Source organism: Lagenorhynchus albirostris, chromosome 4 (assembly GCF_949774975.1).
Source record: "Lagenorhynchus albirostris chromosome 4, mLagAlb1.1, whole genome shotgun sequence".
Classification (NCBI taxonomy): Eukaryota; Metazoa; Chordata; class Mammalia; order Artiodactyla; family Delphinidae; genus Lagenorhynchus; species Lagenorhynchus albirostris.
In genome coordinates this window covers 41,971,521-41,994,797 of record NC_083098.1, presented here as the reverse complement: position 1 = coordinate 41,994,797, position 23,277 = coordinate 41,971,521, and positions in this window count along the sequence as shown.

The window sequence follows — 23,277 nt, the reverse complement described above, 5'->3', positions numbered from 1 at the left end:
AGGATCTTCATTACTGATGGTGGGATCACACATACTCTTGGTGTATTGGTGGAGGAACCACACATCATGAATGTGTAAGAGAAAAATTAGCATAAGAAATGTTACCCTCCCCTGCTAACTTTTTACTTCCTCTATTGTCAGTGCCATTTTCTTTATTCATCCTTTATCACATACACCAAGAATTCTCATTGGCCTATCACCTATTTCTACACCTCAATACAAGTTCATATCCATTTATCTACCATCCTCATTGGTCTTCCTTGCTGTTCCCATAGCATATACATGCTTCAACAATATTGTTCTAAAATACGCATTTTATAAATGCCTTTTTACTTCCCTACCTCTCCCACCAGGCTGGGAGCTCTTCATTGGAAGAGGCTGTGTCTTATTGTTATAACCTCCATGTCTCATACATTAGCTAACAAATGTGTGATTAATGTCCAATGCGTGAGTGAGTGAATGATTAAGTGAGTGAATTAATGACTTTTGCTCCCTCTGGTATTTCTCAAATTCTAGTCATATACTTTAAGTGCATTCTCTCTTTCTTTTATTGTCACAATAAATGAGCAGCATGCTCCTTGGCTGAGCTCCTATAATTATATCCCTTTTCATTTAACACCTCACTCTTACCAAATTTCCCCAAGAGAGTTTGATAGTCTTTTTTTTTAATTGTTCAAATTTCTATTTTGATATGCGGTATGAGAAATAAACTCTTAAATCAACTGAATTTTATGGAAAATGAAACAGCAAATAAATCAGACCCATGTTAAAATAGAAGGTCTGTTAATGTCCAAATTTAAGGATATAACAGCCACAGATAAACTTCAATTCTATAGTCCTTTTTCAGGAGATTGAAGTCTTTCCAACACAACTTTACTATGAACTGGTCCAGAGAGCTCAACAGCATATGGGAATGCTTAACAGGGATGGGTTTTTTTTGTTTTGTTTTGTTTTTTTTGCGGTACGCGGGCCTCTCACTGTTGTGGCCTCTCCCGTTGCAGAGCACAGGCTTCGGACGCACAGGCTCAGTGGCCATGGCTCACGGGCCCAGCCGCTCCGCGGCATGTGGGATCTTCCCGGACCGGGGCACGAACTCGTGTCCCCTGCATCGGCAGGCGGACTCTCAACCACTGCGCCACCAGGGAAGCCCAACAGGGATGGTTTTTGATGTGTCAACCTGGCCAGCTACAATTCCAGTCATTTGATCAAACACTAATCTAGCTATTGTGAAGGTATTTTGTAGATGTGATTAAAGTCCATAATCAGTTGACTCTTTAAGTAAGGGAGCTCATCCTAGATAACCTGAGTGGGTCTGATTCAATCAGTTGAAAGGCCTTAAGAGCAGACATAAGGCTTCCAGAAGGAGAGGAAATTCCACCTCTGGGCAGCAGCTTCAGCCTGTGCCTGAGAGTTCAATCCTTCCTGTCCTGAGCTCACCCTATGGATTTCAGACTTGCCTAGCCAGCCCACAGCTGTGCAACAAATTCCTTAAAATAAATTTACTGATATATGTCTCCTCCTGGTCCTTCTTCTCTCAGTGAAATCTGGGTGAATACAGAGATTATCAATAGACTATACATAGAATAAAGCCATGTGTTGGCTGCCATGTTTCACTGCCCTCATGCTTTCATTTCCTCCCCCTCTATTCAATAATTTCAAAAACGGTCACATGGGCTGGTTACATGGGCTGAGGGTAACTTAAAGATCTTTCAACCCATCTTATTAGCACCATAACTTTTTACATGGTCTTAAAGAAAAATAATCATAGTTTGTTGGATAAAACAAAAGGTATCATTAATTCAAATATAACATGGATTCTATTCTTTTCCTTTGGGATGTTCTGGGATTTTTCTTCAATTCATGTTTTTACCATCACATATGTTATATTACAAAACCCTGTGACATGCCCTTTGTTAATCTAGGCAAGCACAGCTTGTAGTACTGCAAGTAAAATCTGCTGTAATAAATTTTCAGTAATGGTGGTGGCCTACAGTTTCTAAAATCTTTCCTAGTCTTTGACATTCATTATTTATTTCTCCTTCATCCTATTTGCCAAGGGTCCTCAAAAAGCTTTGTATAGTGCAACAGCAAATCCACAAGCACGGGAACGCTTATATTCTTCAAAACTCAATTGTGCTATTCACTTCCTAAGCTACCATGCCTGCTATTAAATATTTTGTTTCTTCTTCATTTTGCAGGACCTTAGATTTGTTTGTCCTCTTCCCATTTTTAATCACTTTTCACGCCCATGTGATAGTTCCCCAATAAAATTTTCTAGTTTCACAGCTTTTCTTCAGTGTCACCTGACTTTGTCCACTTTCATATAATAAGCTGAGTACCCTTCTCTTCATTGTTCTAATAGGAATTCTAATAGCTTCAAATTTTTACCCGTCAACTTTCTCCAGCTTTTTAGGAAAAAAATCAGTTGTTGCTATAGCTGGAGTTTCAAAAAGTATTTTATTCACTTTACATTTTGTATCTATTGTTATTAGTTGTGATATATAATTATTGTTGATTTAATTAATCAGCTTCCTCATTTTATGCCCATATTGGAAACTCCATTTGAATGTTGTGCTTCAATGCCATATTCTGACCAAGTTATTCTAAGCATCTGGCTTCATATATCAAGCATTGGTTGCTTTGGGCTCCACCATTTTTTCTCAAGATGTAAATTAATGTCTTCCCCAAACTGTCATTCTTATAGTGCAGAAAGGTGAATGCCTTTAAATAAATTTTCCATTTTACATATCTTCTGAGGAAGTCATGCATTCAGAAGTCTCTTATTTTTCATGAACTATATCTTCCAATTCAGATTCCATGCAAGAGAAATCTCACCTTGGTATAGCTCTCTTGTCTTCCTTTAGGAACAATGACTTTCCCCTTTGTATTCAGCTTGATTGTTGGAACTAAAATCACATCAAGTTTCTCTCCTCTCCAGCCACATAATCTGCATTGTTAGTCTCCCTCACTTGATGCTTTTTGTGTCATATGGCCTACTCTAACTTGCATTTAATTTTCCCCAGCAATTTTATGTTTTACCCACTCCTGTCTCTCCTTGTCCCAAGTGAAAGCCCACCTTCCTATTATTCCCCTCACTTTCTTGGTCCCCTTTTGCTGCCTACTTCTCTAAGGGTTCCAGACTTATTTACATCCATTGTGCCAATCCAGCTTGCTTTCTTGGCTTAATTTTAAAAACACTGATTGAGCAACCAGTATATGGAAGGCAGAACGGAGAGGTAGAAAATGAGTATCCTGTGAATTAAAGAACTAAGAGTCAGGTAATAAGGAAAGGCGTCAGCTAACACACTAGCATTTGCTTCTAGATCTAATGAGGTCTAAGGGAGATCTTTCTAAAATGCACATCAGATCATTTTCCTGCTTAAAATTGTTCAGTGAATCCTCACAGTCTGCAGGGTGAAATCCAGACTACTTGGGAGGCCATTTGTCATCTGATCCCTGAATATAGACCTATATCTCTGGGTGCATTCCTATGAATACATGTGCATATGTGTGCATACCTGTGCATGTATATTCAGGTACAGGTGGGCAGTGGACAACAATGTTTGCTTCCCCCCAAAACTCAGATATTGAAATCCTAATGTGATGGTATTAGGAGGTGAGACTTTGGGGAACTAATTAGGTCATGAGGATGGAGCTCTCATGAATAGGATTAGTGTCCTTATAAAAAGGACACCAGAGAGCTCTTTTGCCCTATTTCTACTATGTGATGACACAGCAAGAAGATGTCCATGAACCAGGAATGAACCAGGAATGTGCCCTCACCATACCTCGAATCTGCCAGCACCTAGATCTTGGACTTTCCAGTCTCTAAAACTGTGAGAAATAAATATTTCTTGTTTAAACCACCCTTCAATGATATTTTGTTACAGCAGTCAGAATAGACAAAGATAAGCGGGGTGAGTGAGCTAAGCCAGAAGGCCTAAAGGAGACTAGAAGTCCACAATCCTGGTGGGAAAGGTAGAAAGCATGACAAATATGGAAAAGGGTACAGGTGGTTGTTGAAATCAGATATGAGGCAGATTTTAAAGACAGAGTGAGGGCAAGGCAGTCAGAATCAAAGAGGAACATGTAGTGGAAGTTCTGAACACAACCAGCTAGCCTTTGCAGCTTTTGTTCATAGTTGGCTCCATTTTAAAAGGCGAGATAAGGTAAACGTTGTACATGCCCTTCTCCCATGACCTGTCCCTGGGCAGTGGGTCTTGTGGCTGCCCCGAGATGGCACACACTAAGGAACTATTGAGATGAGTGGTGGTCTGAGGCTCATACCAATCCCTGCAGCAGGTGTTGGAAGTTGTCGTTGCTCTCTGTGGTGGCCAACTCCACTCACACATATTCTGTTTCTCTACCTTAGGCTCTGAGGGGTAGATTGAGAATCGGGGTGGGAACAGAGTTTCTGAGGGGCAGACGGGACAGGGAGCAGTGAAAGCCAGGGTGGGTCCACAGGCACAGAACTGTAGGAAATGGAATGCCATTACTGTTCTTGATCTTAAATAGTTCCAAAGAGTGGGCCCCTAGAAAAATAAGGTTTCTTGCATTCAGACTGTTGTCCTGATGCCCACAGCCTGTAAGAATTAGCACTGAAGGGCTTCTTGACATAGAAAATGGTGTTTATAGGTCTTCTTAAGTAACTAGTAGCTTTTCCAGGTATGTGCCGTATGCTGCGGTTGTGGTAGTATTGGGGTGCAGAAAAAAATAAGAGAAACAGTAGGGTTTTCTGTATGGAGAGATGCTGTAAATCATTATACGTAGATTCAGATTCTATGTAGAAGGGGCCACAATATGGTCCATTAGACCATTCGTGTGGGGATGAGCCTCAGAGGGCAGATGGTTCTGAACAAGCAGGATTCTGAACTATGCCTTCTAGATTCATGATATAAATACCTGGAATCAAAGGTCAGTTTTATATTAATTGTGGAGGAGGAATTCCCCTAATGAACAGAGTACAACAAACTGTTATGTGTTCTGTGTTCTGCCATCTTGGTGAGGGTATCAACCCTCATTGTAGCCATGGGAAGGGAGCAGGTCCATGATGAAATCCATCATAATGGTAGTCTATCAGCCCTTGTGAATTAAGAGCAAATTTATTCTCCCCTTTGGAATTCTGGGTGTGTCTGGCCCAGGCACGTGTATCTCAATGGTTGCTGTGCAGGAATGGGATTTGCCAGCTAGGGCTACCAGAAGTCCCTATAGCTGTGCTTCGGGGTCTTGAATGGCTTTTAAAGGCCAGCTAGTTTGGTAATATGGCAATATGGCAGAGCTACAGTATTTGAGTTGTCTGTTTATATAAATAACTAACAGACAAATAATCCATTAGACAAGACTCTACCACCTCTGTATTTAATACCTTTTGGAAGCCATCCCTAGGTCAGTCTGAATTCCAGCAAGTATTCAGCATCTGCAGGTTGACTCCACCAGATTTCCTCTAACAATCTGCTGAATGGCATATCTGACAGCTGCTAAATGGATTCAAGAACACTAAATGTATCCTTGATCTTTGGTACACTTTCAGAGTACAGAGTTTCTGTCACCCCCTGATATTCTGGCTCATGAGAAAAAGTGGTTGATCATTCATGTGCCAGATGTATAGTGGATACAAAGCTCCATATTGGAAGACTGAGGCCCTTCTGACTCAGCTTTAGTCAAGGTACCTGTTTGCCCTGCTGCTCCAGGCTCTGTTGGTGTCCCTGGATAGTCACAGGAGACGGTCTTCTCCTAGGTAGTGCTTCCAAACTATGGGGAAGTTAACTTGGAACTAACATTTCTTTGGGGACAAAACTGTTGCCACTGCATTGTTGGAGGCATGCATTTCAATGGAAAAAGTCAAGATCAGGCAGAAGTTGTACATCATTTAGGAACAGAAGTTAATTTTTCTGTAGTATATCAGTCTGAGATGTGTGTTTCAGGTTGGCTGGTCCCTCAGGGTCCCAGGCTGACAACAGCTCTGCCACCTTGCACATGTGGCTTCCAAAGCTGCTCAGATCAGCCAGCAGGAAAAGTATAGAGAGACTATGGGGAAGGCAGCTCACTGCTCACTGTATTAAGAGCCCCAGCCCAGAAGAAGCAAACATCACTTCTACTCAATTTCCATTAGTGAGCAGTCTCCTGGACCACAACTAACTGCAAGAGAGTCTGGGAAATGTCATTCCTACCCAGATAGCCAAGTGCTAAACAGATCTGTGAATGGAGCTGTTTAAATATCACAGCCTTCCATCTACTCAATCCACTATTTGCCCAGTCTCTCTAGGAGTTAATGTCTTGGTAAGCTAAACAGAAGAACAGAAGATTCTAGAAGTTCTGCTCCAACTTTGCTTGACTTACTCATTCATGCAACAAATGTGAACACAGCTTCAACAACGGACAAAGAAAGCCCTGCTGAGTTTACAGTTCTTTAAAGTCTACATTTTTGGCAAATGCCTCAAGGGGAGACTTTTCAATACTTGAACACAGCTTTGAGCCAATCTACAAATTCACCCAATTTTACAGGGGCTGCTGGTGTTTTCCAGCACACATTTTGCATATCACTGTGGTCACTGGGGTTTTACAAATAGCCCTGGGTTTTGGAAGAAAAACCTTCAGGATGAAAGTACAAAACAGATTCCTTTATCACTTGGACATCCCCAAACTGTGTTTACACAGTCACTTCCTCTAACGTGAACAAATTCCTAACCACCCTGAACGGCAGCAGGGGTTAAAAGCAGTCTCCCTGATGTTTTACTGGTATTTTGCACTTTCCCTGTTTCCTACCCACCTACTTGTATACTTCATAGCCTTCAAATCAACCTCATTGTACAATCATCAGATATGAGTTGTGCATGAGTTCGCTTACTCATTCATGCAACAAGCATTCATCTGGAGATTGCTCTGTACCCTCATGTGGTAAAGTGATACCCGAACCTTTTCATTCATTGCTGCATTGTTCAGTGTGCATCTATTGGAAAACTGTTCTGTTCCAGCACCTGGTCTGTATGGGCTGCAGTGACAGAAATGACAACACTGTGGTTCCTGCTTGGAGGAGCCAGTAGTACGTAGGGCTCACCACATTTTGCTTCATAAGGAAGGGCACTGTCCCAGCCTCTCTCATTAGGAAGGCATGAAACGCCCAAACTTCTCCCAATCAGATCTTTCTGCTTTATTCCTTCCTTCATAAAAACTGCAACAACTTTTAAAATCTTCCCCATCTGTGCTCCCACGGACCTTAAAGAAAGCAAAGCCAGTCTCCTTTCTGCACCCTCCCTTGTCTCCTCTTCTTCACCTTCTTCACCTTCACCCTCACGAACCATATTCGTGCCATTCTGGCAGTACACAGTTAATCCTCACAATCACTTGGTGTATTGGGTCTAAATGCTATTATAATCCTTTGTTGAATGAGGAAACAGATGCTAAAATTAAGATACTGTGCCCAAAACACACAAAAAAATACTGTGATGAAACCAGATCTAAGATCTGGGTCTTTACACTACCTGTGCTAACTCCAACATAATCTCCCCTGAATCAATTGATATTATTTTCCCAGAGCATACATGGCTAATTTTCATAGAGTTGATCTAATTTCAGTTTTCCTTTATTCCTGGAGTTATGTCTATTCCTTCATCTAAAAAAATTTTTTTAACTTCACAGTAAGAAATGGCAATAAAATGACATTAAGTTGAAGCCAAACTAACAGGTTTTCCCAGCCAGGTCATGGCTTTATCTGGTACTTGCTGATTCCACTAGAAAGTGTTTGGAGACAAAAGGCAACTTTTAAAATGCTGAGATAGCAAACTTGGTTCTAAGGACGTCAAAGGAGTTGTTCAATAAGTGATCTAGCTTCCTTTCCTTATGAGTGGAGGTCAAGATAAGAATCTACAGATACTCTGGCTTTCTCAATCCTTTAAATCCAGACACGGTTGAAAGGCACATTACAGAGATAAAGAGCATTAGAAACATAAACATGGATTTCCTCTAGCAACTGACTGGTGTCTGGAGGAACAAAAAGACCAACATTTTGCATAATTAACTCGAATACTTTTCTGGAACTAAAAGTCTTCTGAGCCCAGACTTTGGGCTACTCACCAGCTTGGAGAAGCCAATTATCAGAGCATCCTAGCTGTCTAGATTAGAATGCTAAGGTTCCCTGTTCATGGAATTGGGCTGGTGACCATCTGAGCACATATGTTTCTGGACAAAGATATCTGGGAGTGGGCTTCCCTGGTGGTGCAGTGGTTGCGAGTCTGCCTGCCGATGCAGGGGACACGGGTTTGTGCCCCGGTCCAGGAAGATCCCACATGCCATGGAGCAGCTGGGCCCGTGAGCCATGGCTGCTGACCCTGCGCGTCCGGAGCCTGTGCTCCGCAACGGGAGAGGCCACGACAGTGAGAGGCCCGCGTACCACAAAAAAAAAAAAAAAAAAAAAAAGATATTTGGGAGCTTTTTCTAGATGAAGGGGCAGAAAATTTGGAGCAAGAGTGTTCAGGAGAAAGGGAAGATATAGACAAGGAGGGGTAGATGAGCGTAACGGAGGGGAATGCTGTGGCATAGACCTTTCCTCTTAGATTTAGGAACCTGTCTTGAGCCCAGTGGGAAGGGTAGTTAAGGCCAGAAGCTAAAGGTGCTGTGTTCAGAAAAGGCTGTGAAACTCTGAGAACGAACAATGCTGTTCTGAGGCCTAAGGGCCCCAATGCTTCCCAGAGCTGGGAAGAGGGATGTTCTCCCCTTTCATTGCTGAAGCACAGCAGCAGCATGCAGGTTATGGAGCAGAGACAGCTACCTGGGGCTGGTGCCCACCCGCCCTCCAGACTGACAGTTAAGGAGGCGTTTCATGGAGAGCTGACAGCCGAGGCAGTGACAAGCTTCCCTCAGGTGACTCTAGTTAGCAGACTTCCATAAAGAAACCTGAGAAATCCATGTGAAAAACTCTTGGGAACTTTCAGAAACACACAGTGAGAGAAACCTGGCCAAGAACTGAGTTTCTTATGTCAATAGGTGGGTGCTAGGAGCTGGCAAAATACAGTATTCAATGTTGATGTTTGTATTTGCAGCCTGGTGAAAGCTGGGACCTTTGGGTAGAAGACGTTGGCTAAAGCAAGGAATCCTACCGTTGCTTGTTTTAAAATCTAATAGGAAGAATTCATGTGAAATAAAAGGATATGTGTGAACTTGGGTAGACTACTTACCTTCTCTGTGCCTCAGTCTCCTTTTCTGTAAAATACCTGCCTGTAAAATTATTACTTAGTAATAATACCTGCCTCATAGAGGTATTAAGAGAATTAAATAACAGTTTGTGCTTGGAACAGTGCTTGGCACATAGTTTTCAATTTTTTTTTAACTTTTTATTTTGACATGGAGTAGAATAAAGAATAATACAAAGCAGAAAAAAAAGGATAGTGAGCTAAAGGAATAAATGTAGTCCAGCTTAACAGCATAAAGATCTGGGTTCTGACCTTCCTCTCAAGCAGGCTGCCTTTTGGGAATTACAGGTCACTCCCTAGAGTTTCCTCAGGCACATTCGTCCACCCCTTCTGCCTTTAAGTCTGAGGAGCCCAATCATATCACACAAAAGTGAAGCTACATGTTTGAAAAGCCCCAGGTCGACTAAACTCCAGCAGACGTTACCTGGTAGACTAGCACAGTCCTCTCCTTCCCCTCAACCTGTTCTATCCCCAGGACTCCCAGACCCTGGGCACAGGCCAGGAGGCCAGAATCCTGACCAGTTCCTCAGACTCTTTGACCTTGGAGCTAAATTCAATCAATTCAGTACTAACGAGAATAAACTGCAGGGTGGTGCTCTGATAGTCACTAGCAAGTATTTCCTTCAGGAAGGAAATATTCAAAAGGTAAGAAGGGGCTTCCCTGGTGGCGCAGTGGTTGAGAGTCCGCCTGCCGATGCAGGGGACGTGGGTTCGTGCCCCGGTCTGGGAGGATCCCACGTGCCGCGGAGCGGCTGGGCCCGTGAGCCATGGCCGCTGAGCCTGCGCGTCTGGAGCCTGTGCTCCACAACGGGAGAGGCCACAGCAGTGAGAGGCCCGCGTACCGCAAAAAAAAAAAAAAAAAAAAAAAAAAGGTAAGAAGGACGAGATGAGGCTCCCGTTGGAGCCTGGGCAATCTGGGAAAAGTCAGTGCTGCTGGCCTCCCTAAACCCCCTAAACATCAGGAAACAAGCCCCAAAGATGAGAGAACACAGTGTCCTTCCGCCCCTCACAGAGTCTCTGAAAAAAGGGGCAGCTGATCTATAAATAGCATTCTTATGGAAGTTCTAGAATCATTGTTTGCTTAGGAGAGTGACTCCCAGGCTCTCACCTATAATGCCTAGGATGCGAGGAGAGCTGGTGGTTTTTTCAGGGTTGAGGGAAAACACCAGTCCAAGATGTAGAAGATGGCCCTTGAGGAGGTGCAGCTTAATTGAGACCCCCACAAAGGGGACCAGGGAGCCAACACACTTCCTGGAACCCTGAACAGACCCCACCTTCCCATTCCCCGAATGGAGGGGAGCATACCAGGATTTGAAGTAGCTCATGCCAACAAGGGGCTCTGGTCAAAAACATTCCTCATCCAGGTTTTGTGAACAACACTGGAGAATGGGGCGGGACCTACTATAAGTGGTGTAGAGTTTGCAGCCTCACGGAGCTTTAGGTCAGTGTAATTTATCCCTTACTGACTATGAAAAGGAGTGATACACCACTGCAGAAATGATTAGGAAGTCCCTGCTAAAGTTACACATACATATGTATGCCTTATGACCCAGAAATCCCACTCCTGTGTGTAGGCCCAGGTGAAAAAGTGTTTGTGGCCACCAAAAACAACAACAACAAACAGGTACAAGAATTATCATAGTAGTGTCACTCACAATAGCCTAAAACTTGAAGCAACTCAAAAGTGCACCAACGGTTGAGCAGATTAATAAGTTGTGGTGTATCTTACAATGGAATATGAAGCAGTATTGGAAAGAAAAAGAACTACTGCTACATGCAATACCACAGTGACTCTCCTAGACATCATGTTGGACAGAAGAAGCCAGAAGCAGAAGAGTAAATATTCAATGATTCCATTTATATACAGTTCAAAACCAAATAAAACTGATCAACAGTCAGAGAGAGAACTCTGAAGAGTGGTAACTTTACCAGGGGGCATGAAAGTTCTGGGTGCTGCAAAATTCTGTCTCCCAATATGGGTAGTGAGAATATACAAAATGCTTGCGCTGGTATACTTTAAATATGGGCCTTTCCTATATGTAAGTTACACTTCAATAAAAAGAAAAAAAGGCAGGGGATGTAAATTAGCATAAATACATATAAGAATTGTAGGTATGACTACGAGCACATTGAGCTGACTGGGAATCAGATAAGAAAAAGCCTACTAAGTTTTCTAGTGAGTTATAGAGGCTGGGATGAAAAGGAACTGTGGCGATGAAAAGGAAAGTATCTCCTCCCCCAAGGAGGGCATAGTCCCTAATGCCATTTTCACATGTGGTCAAGGAGGACACTAGTAAAAGAAAACCCTCTGAGAGGGACAGCCAGAGGCCTGGGAAATTATCTCCAAGAAACAGAAGTGAGGCTTACCCAAGAGTCAGCGCCTGCACGGATGTTAGGATTGTAGCCGCAGGAGCTGCTACGTGCGTCTGGATTCCCCCTTTCTGCAAGGAGGACTGCACGTTGCTATCTCGTTTCTGTCCCACCACTGCCTGTTGCGTGGTGGGGGGCGGAGTAGATAATTTGCCATGGAGGGGGTGGGTAGATCTGTCTCTAGATCAAGAGAAGCTAGATCTGGAAAGGATGTAGAGACTCTCACAAGGTCCTGGACTTTGGGCTTGAGATCACCGCTGGACAGTAACCCTATGAGCTGGGTAGTATCATTACTTCCATCTTAAGAATGAAGAGATGCCACACCCATATCCATTCATACTGAAATGTTCTCTTTGCAGGTGTGCTGTTTCTCCTGCTCAAGGTTAGTTTCTGCACTTACCCTCTGGCTCCCATGATCAATACCCTTTCCCCTCCATCTCTATGACATTCCTGCATCAATGGATTTCCTTTTTTTCCCTGCTTCTTCAAACTCTCTGGCCCTCTCTACAGGCTTGAGAGCTTTGTCTCCATTTTGGTCTATTGCTTTGTTTGATCCCTAAGTAGTGATGTTCCCCAACTTCTCCTTTCACCTTGATTTGCACCTTGGTATTTTCAGTATGTCTGAGAGTTTACATTTTCTTTCAAAGCTTTAATAACTATATCCTTAGTTGTTCACTCCCAAAGTGAAATCATTAGTAATACTAAAGTAGCTTAGAATGTTGATTTTAAGAAGAGATGGTAAGGAAAACACACACAAATCCATATATTGCCAAGTTTTATTTTCTCCTTTGGACCAAAACAATTTGCTGCCTCAGGCACTCAGTAACAGAATATTTTAATCTTGCATTTATGTCTTTTTTCAAATTTGAAAACAAAGCACACGTTAACTCTGGATTTCAGTCTGACATCGTAGCTTGCATAAAATGCTTTTTGAACTGTTCTTGAGGACAGCATGGAAGTCTGCTATTGAGTTGTGCAATATAAATGAGACAGACCTTTCTAAATTATTAAAGTACAGATGGTTTCTCCAAAAAAGAAAAAAGAAGGTGGGGGAGAAGGAGGGGAGGAGAAATGGAGGCACAGAGAGGTTTCAGTAACGTTAAGCATTACAGAGCAAATGAGTGCTAAGGTACCATTTTATTAGAGCAGTTTGGCTCCAGAGTCATTAGGAGTTACATAGAAACTAGACAATATATCACCTAATGCTGTAAATATTCTACATATGGGGGGACCTTCAAGATGGCGGAGGACTAAGATGGAGATTACCTTCCTCCCCACAAATACATGAAAAATACATCTACATGTGGAACAATTCCTACAGAACACCTAATGAACGCTGGCAGAAGACCTCAGGCGTCCCAAAAGGCAAGAAACTCCCCACGTACCTGGGTAGGGCAAAAGAAAAAAGAAAAAACAGAGACAAAAGAATATGGACGGGACCTGCACCTAAGGAGGAAGGTTTCCACACACTAGGAAGCCCCTTCACTGGCGAAGACAGGGGGTGGGTGGGAGGAAAGCTTTAGAGCCATGGAGGAGAGCGCAGCAACAGGGGTGCAGAGGGCAAGGTGGAGAGATTCCCGCACAGAGGATCAGTGCCAACCAGCACTCACCAGTCCGAGAGGCTTGTCTGCTCACCCGCTGGGGCGGGCGGGGGTTGGGAACTGAGGCTCGGGCTTCTGTCGGAGCGCAAGGAGAGGACTGGCGGCGTGAACATAGCCTGAAGGGGTTAGTGAGCCACAGTTAGCCGGGAGGGAGTCTGGGGAAAAGTCTGGACCTGCCTAAGAGGCAAGAGACCATTGTTTCCGATGCACAAGGAGAGGAGATTAAGAGCATCGCCTAAATGAGCTCCAGAGACGGGCGCGAGCCGCGGCTATCAGCGTGAACACCTGAAATGGGCATGAAACACTAAGGCTGCTGCTGCCGCCACCAAGAAGCCTGTGTGCAAGCACAGGTCACTATCCACACCTCCCCTTCTGGGAGCCTGTGCAGCCCACCACTGCCAGGGTCCCGGGATCCAGGGACAACTTCCCCAGGAGAACACATGGCACGCCTCAGGCTGTTGCAACGTCACGCCAGCCTCTGCTGCCACAGGTTCACCCCACACTCTGTACCCCTCCCTCCCCCCCGCCTGAGTGAGCCAGAGCCCCCGAATCAGCTGCTCCTTTAACCTCGTCCTGTCTGGACAGGGAACAGACGCCCTTAGGCAACCTACACACAGAGGCGGGGCCAAATCCAAAGCTGAACCCCAGGAGCTGTGCGAACAAAGAAGAGAAAGGGAAATCTCTCCCAGCAGCCTCAGGAGCAGCGGATTAAATCTCCACAACCAACTTGGTGTACCCTACAACTCTGGAATACCGGAATAGACAATGAATCATCCCCAAATTTAAGTGGTGGACTTTGGGAGCAACTGTAGATTTGGGGTTTGATTTTTGCATCTAATTTATTTCTGCTTTTATGTTTATCTTAGTTTAGTATTTAGAGCTTATTATCATTGGTAGATTTGCTTATTGATTCGGTTACTCTCTTCCTTTTTTTTTTCTTTATATATATATTTTTTTCCTTTTTCCCTTTTTCTGAGTTTGTATGTGTATGCTTCTTTCTCTGATTTTGTCAGCTTTTGTCATTTGTCCTAGGGTTCCGACAGTCCGTTTTTTTGTTTTACTACAGTTTTTAGGCTTTGTTATCATTGGTGGATTTTTTTGGTTTAGTTGCTCTCTTCTTTCTTTCTCTCTTTCTTTTTTTCATTACTTTTTAATTTTTTATTTTAAATAATTTTTTTCTATATTAATAACTTTATTTTATTTATTTTCTTCCTTTCTTTCTTATTTTTCCTCCCTTATCTTATGAGGCATGTGCCTGACAGGGTCTTGATACTCCAGCCAGGTGTCAGGCCTGAGCCTCTAAGGTGGGAGAGCCAAGTTCAGGACATTGGTCCACCAGAGACTTCCCGGCCCCATGTAATATCAAACAGCGAAAGCTCTCCCAGAGATCTCCATCTCAACGTTAAGACCCAGCTGAACTCAACAACCAGCAAGCTACAGTGCTGAACACCCTATGCCAAAAAATTAGCAAGACAGGAATACAATCCCACCCATTAGCAGAGAGGCTCCTAAAATCATAGTAAGTTCACAGACACCCCAAAACACACCACCAGATGCAGTCCTGCCCACCAGAAAGACAAGATCCAGCCTCATTCACCAGAACACAGGCACCAGTCCACTCCACCAGGAAGCCTACACAACCCACTGAACCAACCTTACCCACTAGAAGCGGATACCAAAAACAATGGGAACTACAAACATGCAGCCTGCAAAAAGGAGACCCCAAACACAGTAAGTTAAGCAAAATGACAAGACAGAGAAATACACAGCGGATGAAGGAGTAAGGTAAAAACCCACCTCACCAAACAAATGAAGAGGAAATAGGCAGTCTACCTGGAAAAGAATTCAGAGTAATGATAGTAAAGATGATCCCAAATCTTGGAACTGGAATGGAGAAAATACAAGAAACGTTTAACAAGGACCTAGAAGAACTAAAGAGCAAACAAACAATGATGAACAACACAATAAATGAAATTAAAAATTCTCTAGAAGGCATCAATAGCAGAATAACAGAGGGAGAAGAACGGATAAGTGACCTGGAAGATAAAATAGTGGAAATAACTACCACAGAGCAGAATAAAGAAAAAAGAACGAAAAGAATTGAGGGCAGTCTTAGAGACCTCTGGGACAACATTAAATACACCAATATTCGAATTACAGGGGGTGCCAGAAGAAGAAGAGAAAAGGAAAGGGACTGAGAAAATATTTGAAGAGATTATAGTTGAAAACTTCCCTAATATGGGAAAGGAAACAGTCAAATCAAGTCCAGGAAGTGCAGAGAGTCCCATACAGGATAAATACAGGGAGAAACACGCCAAGACACATATTAATCAAACTATCAAAAATTAAATACAAAGAAAAAATATTAAAAGCAGCAAGGGAAAGGCAACAAATAAGGTATAAGGGAATCCCCATAAGGTTAACAGCTGATCTTTCAGCAGAAACTCTGCAAGCCAGAAGGGAGTGGCAGGACATACTTAAGTGATGAAAGGGAAAAACCTACTACCAAGATTACTCTACCCAGCAAGGATCTCATTCTGATTCAATGGAGAAATTAAAAACTTTACAGACAAGCAAAACTTAAGAGAATTCAGTACCACCAAACCAGCTTTACAACAAATGCTAAGGGAACTTTTCTAGGCAGGAAGCACAAGAGAAGGAAAAGACCTACAATAACATACCCAAAACAATTAAGAAAATGGTAATAGGAACATACATATCGATAATTACCTTAAATGTAAATGGATTAAATGCTCCAACCAAAAGACACAGAGGGGCTGAATGGATACAAAAACAAGACCTGTATATATGCTGTCTACAAGAGACCCACTTCAGACCTAGGAACACATACACACTGAAAGTAAGGGGATGGAAAAAGATATTCCATGCAATTGGAAATCAAAAGAAAGCTGGAGTAGCAGTTCTCATATGAGACAAAACAGACTTTAAAATAAAGACTATTACAAGAGACAAAGAAGGACACTACATAATGATCAAGGGATCAATCCAAGAAGAAGATATAACAATTGTAAATATTTATGCACCCAACATAGGAGCACCTCTGTACATAAGGCAAATGCTAGCAGTCACATAAGGGGAAATCGACAGTCGCACAATCATAGTAGGGAAATTTAACACCCCACTTTCACCAATGGACAGATCAACCAAAATGAAAATAAATAAGGAAACACAAGCTTTAAATGACACATTAAACAAGATGGACTTAATTGATATTTATAGGACATTCCATCCAAAAAAAACAGAACACACTTTCTTCTCAAGTGCTCATGGAACATTCTCCAGGATAGATCATATCCTGGGTCACAAATCAAGCCTTGCTGAATTTAAGAAAACTGAAATTGTGTCAAGTATCTGTTCTGACCACAATGCTATGAGATATCAATAGGAGGACAACAACTGTAAAAAATACAAACACATGGAGGCTAAACAATACACTACTAAATAACCAAGAGATCACTGAAGAAATCAAAGAGGAAATCAAAACATACCTAAAAACAAATGACAATGAAAACGCAACAGCCCAAAACCTATGGGATGCAGCAAAAGCAGTTCTGAGAGGAAAGTTTATAGCAATACAATCCTACCTCAAGAAACAACAAACATCTCAAATAAACAACCTAACATTACACCTAAAGCAACTAGAGACAGAAAAACAAAAAAAAAAAAAACCAAAGTTAGCAGAAGGAAAGAAATCATAAAGATCAGATCAGAAACAAATGAAAAAGAAATGAAGGAAACAATAGCAAACATCAATAAAACTAAAAGATGGTTCTTTCAGAAGAAAAACAAAATTGATAAAACATTAGCCAGACTCATCAAGAAAAAAAGAGAGAAGACTCAAATCAATAGAATTAGAAATGAAAAAGGAGAAGTAACAACTGACACTGCAGAAATACAAAGGATCATGAGAGATTACTACAAGTAACTATATGCCAATAAAATGGACAACCTGGAAGAAATGGACAAATTCTTAGAAAAGCACAACCTACCAACACTGAACCAGGAAGAAATAAAAATATAAAGAGACCAATCACAAGCACTGAACTTGAAATTGTGATTAAAAATCTTCCAACAAACAAAAACTCAGGACCAGATGGCTTCACAGGCAAATTCTCTCAAACTTTTAGAGAAGAGCTAACACCTATCCTTCTCAAACTCTTCCAAAATATAGCAGAGGGAGGAACACTCCTAAACTTATTCTACGAGGCCACTATCACCTTGATACCAAAACCAGACAAAGATGTCATAAAAAAAGAAAACTACAGGCCAATATCACTGATGAAGATAGATGCAAAAATCCTCAACAAAATACTAGCAAACAGAATTCAACAGCACATTAAAAGGATCATACACCATGATCAAGTGGGGTTTATCCCAGGAATGCAAGGACTCTTCAATATACACAAATCAATCAATGTGATACACCATATTAACAAATTGAAGGAGAAAAACCATATGATCATCTCAACAGGTGCAGAAAAAGCTTTCAACAAAATTCAACACCCATTTATGATAAAAAACCCTCCAGATAGTAAGCATAGAGGGAACCTACCTCAACGTAATAAAAGCCATATATGACAAACCCATAGCCAACATCATTCTCAATGGTGAAAAATTGAAACCATTTCCTCTAAAATCAGGAACAAGACAAGGTTGCCCACTCTCACCACTATTATTCAACATAGTTTTGAAAGTTTTAGCCACAGCAATCAGAGAAGAAAAAGAAATAAAAGGAATACAAATTGGAAAAGAAGTAAAAGTGTCACTGTTTGCAGATGACATGATACTATACATACAGAATCCTAAAGATGCTACCAGTAAATTACTAGAACTAATAAATGAATTTGGTAAAGTAGCAGGATACAAAATTAATGCAAAGAAATCTCTTGCATTCCTATACACTAATGATGAAAAACCTGAAAGAAAAATTAAGGAAACACTCCCATTTACCATTGCAAGAAAAAGAATAAAACACCTAGGAATAAACCTTCCTAAGGAGACAAAAGACCTGTATGCAGAAAACTATAAGACACTGATGAAAGAAATTAAAGATGATACCAACAGATGGAGAGATATACCATGTTCTTGGATTGGCAGGATCAACACTATACTATACTACTCGAAGCAATCTACAGATTCAATGCAATCCCTATCAAACTACCAAAGGCATTTTTCACAGAACTAGAACAAACAATTTCACAATTTGTATGGAAACACAAATGACCCCAAATAGCCAAAGCAATCTTGAGAAAGAAAAATGGAGCTGGAGGAATCAGGCTCCTGGACTTCAGACTATACTATAAAGCTACAGTAATCAAGACAGTTGGTAGTGGCACAAAAACAGAAAGATAGATCAATGGAACAGGATAGAAAGCCCAGAGATAAACCCATGCACATATGGTCACCTTATCTTTGATAAAGGAGGCAAGAATGTACAATGGAGAAAAGACAGCATCTTCAGTAAGTGGTGCTGGGAAAACTGGACAGCTACATGTAAAAGAATGAAAGTAGAACATTCCCTAATACCATACACAAAAATAAAAATAATCAAAATGGATTAAAGGCCTAAATGTAAGTCCAGATACTATAAAACTCTTAGAGCAAAACAGAGGCAAAACACCCATGACATAAATCACAGCAATATCCTTTTTGACTCACCTCCTAGAGAAATGGAAATAAAAACAAGAATAAACAAATGGGACTTAATGAAACTTAAAAGCTTTTGCACAGCAAATGAAACCATAAACAAGATGAAAAGACAACCCTCAGAATGGGCGAAAATATTTGCAAACGAAGTAACTGACAAAGGATTCATCTCCAAATATACAAGTAGCTCATGCAGCTCAATATCAAAAAAAAAATAACCCAGTCCAAAAATGGGCAGAAGACCTAAACAGACATTTCTCCAAAGAAGATATACAGATTGCCAACAAACACATGAAAGGATGCTCAACATCACTAATCATTAGAGAACTGCAAATCAAAACTACAGTGAGGTATCACCTCACACCAGTCAGAATGGCCATCAGCAAAAAAACTACAGGGCTTCCCTGGTGGTGCAGTGGTTGAGAGTTCGCCTGCCAATGCAGGGGACACGGGTTCGTGCCCCGGTCCGGGAAGATCCCACATGCCGCGGAGCAGCTGGGCCCGTGAGCCATGGCCGCTGAGCCTGCGCGTCCGGAGCCTGTGCTCCGCAACGGAGAGGCCACAACAGTGAGAGGCCCGCGTACTGCAAAAAAAAAACCAAACCACTACAAACAATAAATGCTGGAGAGGTGTGGAGTAAAGGGAAGCCTCTTGCACTGTTGGTGGGAATGTAAGTTGGTACAGCCACTATGGAGAACAGTATGAAGGTTCCTTAAAAAACTAAAAATAGAACTACCATACAACGCAGCAATCCCACTACTGGGCATATACCCTGAGAAAACTATAATTCAAAAAAACACATGCACCCCAATGTTCATTGCAGCTCTATTTACAATAGCCAGGACATGGATGCAACCTAAGTGTCCATCAACAGATGAATGGACAAAGAAGATGTGGCACATATATACAATGGAATATTTCTCAGCCATAAAAGGAAACAAAACTGAGTTATTTGTAGTGAGGTGGATGGACCCAGCGTCTGTCATACAAAGTGAAGTAAGTCAGAAAAAAAACCAAATACCGTATGCTAACACATATATATGGAATCTAAAAAAAAATAAAATAAAGCTTCTGAAGAACCTATGGGCAGGACAGGAATAAAGACTTAGACGTTGAGAATGGACTTGAGGACACGAGGAAGGGGAAGGGTAAGCCGGGATGAAGTGAGAGAGTAGCAGTGACATACATACACTACCAAATGTAAAATATATAGCTAGTGGGAAGCAGCCGCATAGCACAGTAAGATTAGCTCCGTGCTTTGTGACCACCTAGAGGGGTGGGATAGGGAGGGTGGGTGGGAGACGCAAGAGGGAGGAGATATGGGGATATATGTATATGTATAGCTGATTCAGATTGTTATACAGCAGAAACTAACACACCATTGTAAAGAAGTTATACTCCAATAAAGATGTTGAAAAATAAATAAATATTCTACATATTATGTAACCAGTAAATCTATAATAACTATTTGTTGTGTGAAAGTAAATTATCATGTTCTTTAGAGGCTTAAAAGATTTCTAGAAATACTTTAGAGAGCTGAGAGGAGCACTGATGAAATGGTCACAGAAAGCATTGCCCCCACCAAGATTCAAAATGGCCCAGGAATCTAATGATAAGAAGGGAGCCAGATGCTCTGGGCGGGTCAGGACCCGAAGGTGTATCACTGATCTTCACTACAATCATATGACTTCTACCTCAGCACATCTCTGCAAGGTGAGGTGAGCACAGCTCTGTCCTCTAGCACATCTCTCACTTTTCTAAGTAAACAGAAACCCATCTTCAAAAGGGCATCCCCTGTAGCAACAGGAGCAGAAGGTGCTGCATGGAAGCAAAACAAGGGTGTGTGCTTCCACTGAGACACCTGGCAATGCTGCTTTTGACAACTGAGTCCCCAAGTCCCTTAAGAGATCACAGGGGTCGTGCCTCAAAATGCCAGATCACTCATTGACACTATAGAGCCTCAAGACTTCACCCTACTTAAATAACCTTGGGATTTCCAGAGTTAATGCAAGATGATGAGCTCTGATTCAGCTAGAAATGCAACCTTTCCTTGGACATCTTCTGCTTCCTCCAGATATTGACCTTTGTGGCTCTCCATACTTGGAGAACAGCAATTTCCTTTTCATCTTTTTCCCACCTTTAGAACTACATGAGAGGAAAGACTTTGCCAGAAACCTCTCTCCAAAGAACATGAAGGGGAAACAGATCCCTCATCAGGAGGACACGACACCTGTCTTTCCCATGGAGACAGGTGGATGCTCCTGGGGGATCAACAAGTCACTGGCAGGGGCCCTCTGCACTTCTTTTCACAGGCAACCGTGGTCAGACACTTTTGTGGCAAGCTGCCCGCTCACGGCTCTAATTAATTAAAACACCCTTCTTGCCAGGGATTTTGGCCATTTTGACACCTCAGTTGGAGACTGGAGCTCATGAAGGTTCAGCTTTGGAAGAGCAGCTCTGTTTTCATCACTTTTGATCTCCCCAGTGGGAAAAGCCAAGTGTCTGGAGTTACAATAATCGTGTTAAGTGTCAGTTTCCATTGCCAAAAAACAGTACACTCTTTTCTTTACCCTTCCCTTGGGGAAAACTCCCACTGAGTCATTTACTAGGTTCTCTGCTTATCTTACAATTCCACACCAGCAGCACCATTTTTTTTTCAACATATCTAAGCAGTCCCACAAGCCTTTATGGTCTGTGGTTTTAAAGATCATTAAATTTAGGCTCAACCCCAGAGCAAGACAGAGTGCATGATCTCCCAAGACAATATTTAAAGTGCTATCCACTTTAAACTGGAGAATTATCCCACTCATTTCATGGCACAGGCAAGTCTTTGAGAAGACCATCCTCCAGCCCCTGACCCAGGACATGACTCAGTAGTCTCTGCCTTGACAAAAGGAGGAGCTGTACTAGAGATGATCTCTGCTCGCTTCCAGTTCTAAAACTCTATGGCCATTGCTTGCTATGACTGAGGATAGTGGTGGTGGTAATAGTAGTCCTAGTAATTCATTTAACATGTATTTTTGAGGAGCTACTATGTTCAAGTCTCAGTTCATATCCATGAATAAAGCAGATCCAAATATCCCTGTCATCTTGCAATTTATTCTATTGTCAGGAGATGGATAATAAACAATAAGGGAAAAATGAATTACATAGTATCTTAGAATGTGAAATGAAAACATAGGTGACTTGGAAATTCTTGGGGCAGGAGCAGGTTGCAATTCTGAATAGGGTGGTCACTGAGAAGATGCTGATACACTGATACAGCTGAATCATTGTTGAACACGGGGGAGGGGCAGAGCCCATCCACCCTCCCTCCCTCTCTTCCTCTCCCCTTCCTCTCACTGCCCAGCAAAGAAAGAGCTCTTAGCGTTCATTTGCAATATTCGGTTCTGGATTCCATGCACTCTCCTTTCAGCTCTTATTGGTTGGTTTGGGTTTTTATTGTTGCATTTTCCCATCCCTACTCTCCTGAGAGGCAATATGGTGTAGGGTTAAGAGCACAGACTCTGGAGACCAGCTCCACCACCCATGAGTTCTACAACTTTGCCTAAGTCACTCAGACTCTCTGTGCCTCACTTGTCTCACATATAAAATGAGATAAATAATGGCATCAATAATGGTATCAATAAATAATAATTTTTTAAATATTTATTTTCTTTATTATCATTTATTTTTGGCTGCATTGGGTCTTCGTTGCTGTGCACGGGCTTTCTCTAGTTGTGGCGAGTGGGGGCTACTCTATGTTGCGGTGCAAGGGCTTCTCATTGCTGTGGCTTCTCTTGTTGCAGAGCACGGGCTCTAGGAGTGCGGGCTCCAGTAGTTGTGGCGCACGGGCTCTAGAGCGCAGGCTCAGTAGTTGTGGCACACGGGCTTAGTTGCTCCGTGGCATGTGGGGATCTTCCTGGACCAGGACTCGAACCCATGTCCCCTGCATTGACAGGCGTATTCTTAACCACTGCGCCACCAGGGAAGCCCAATAATGGTATCAATTTATAGAACTGATGTAAGGATTGAATAGGTGGATCCACATAAAATTCTTAGAGCAGTGTCTCAGGGCTGGTTCTGGACCTCACAATGCAGCCACCACACTGGCTCCCTATCTGAGCACTCTGCCCTCATCATTACCACAGCTGTCTTATTTAGTGGTTGGCTTGAGCAGCGGCTTCAGAAGATTATAGCAATCCTCTAAGTGTGGAATTAAAACAATTAAGAAAAACAATCAACATGGGGGGAGGGGGGAGGGATTATTTGGGCTGTACAGATCATTTATGAAAGCAAAGGCAAAGCACAGAGCTAAGCCCCTAAATCAGAGGTTACAATTAGCTTGATTGTAGAGTGACTTGGTCCCATTTTGAGCAACAATAACGAGAATGATCACTCTTAATTGAGGCAAATTAAGTATTCTGACTACTCCACTTTTCTAAAAAGAGCTGTAAGCCAGTGTAGAGATC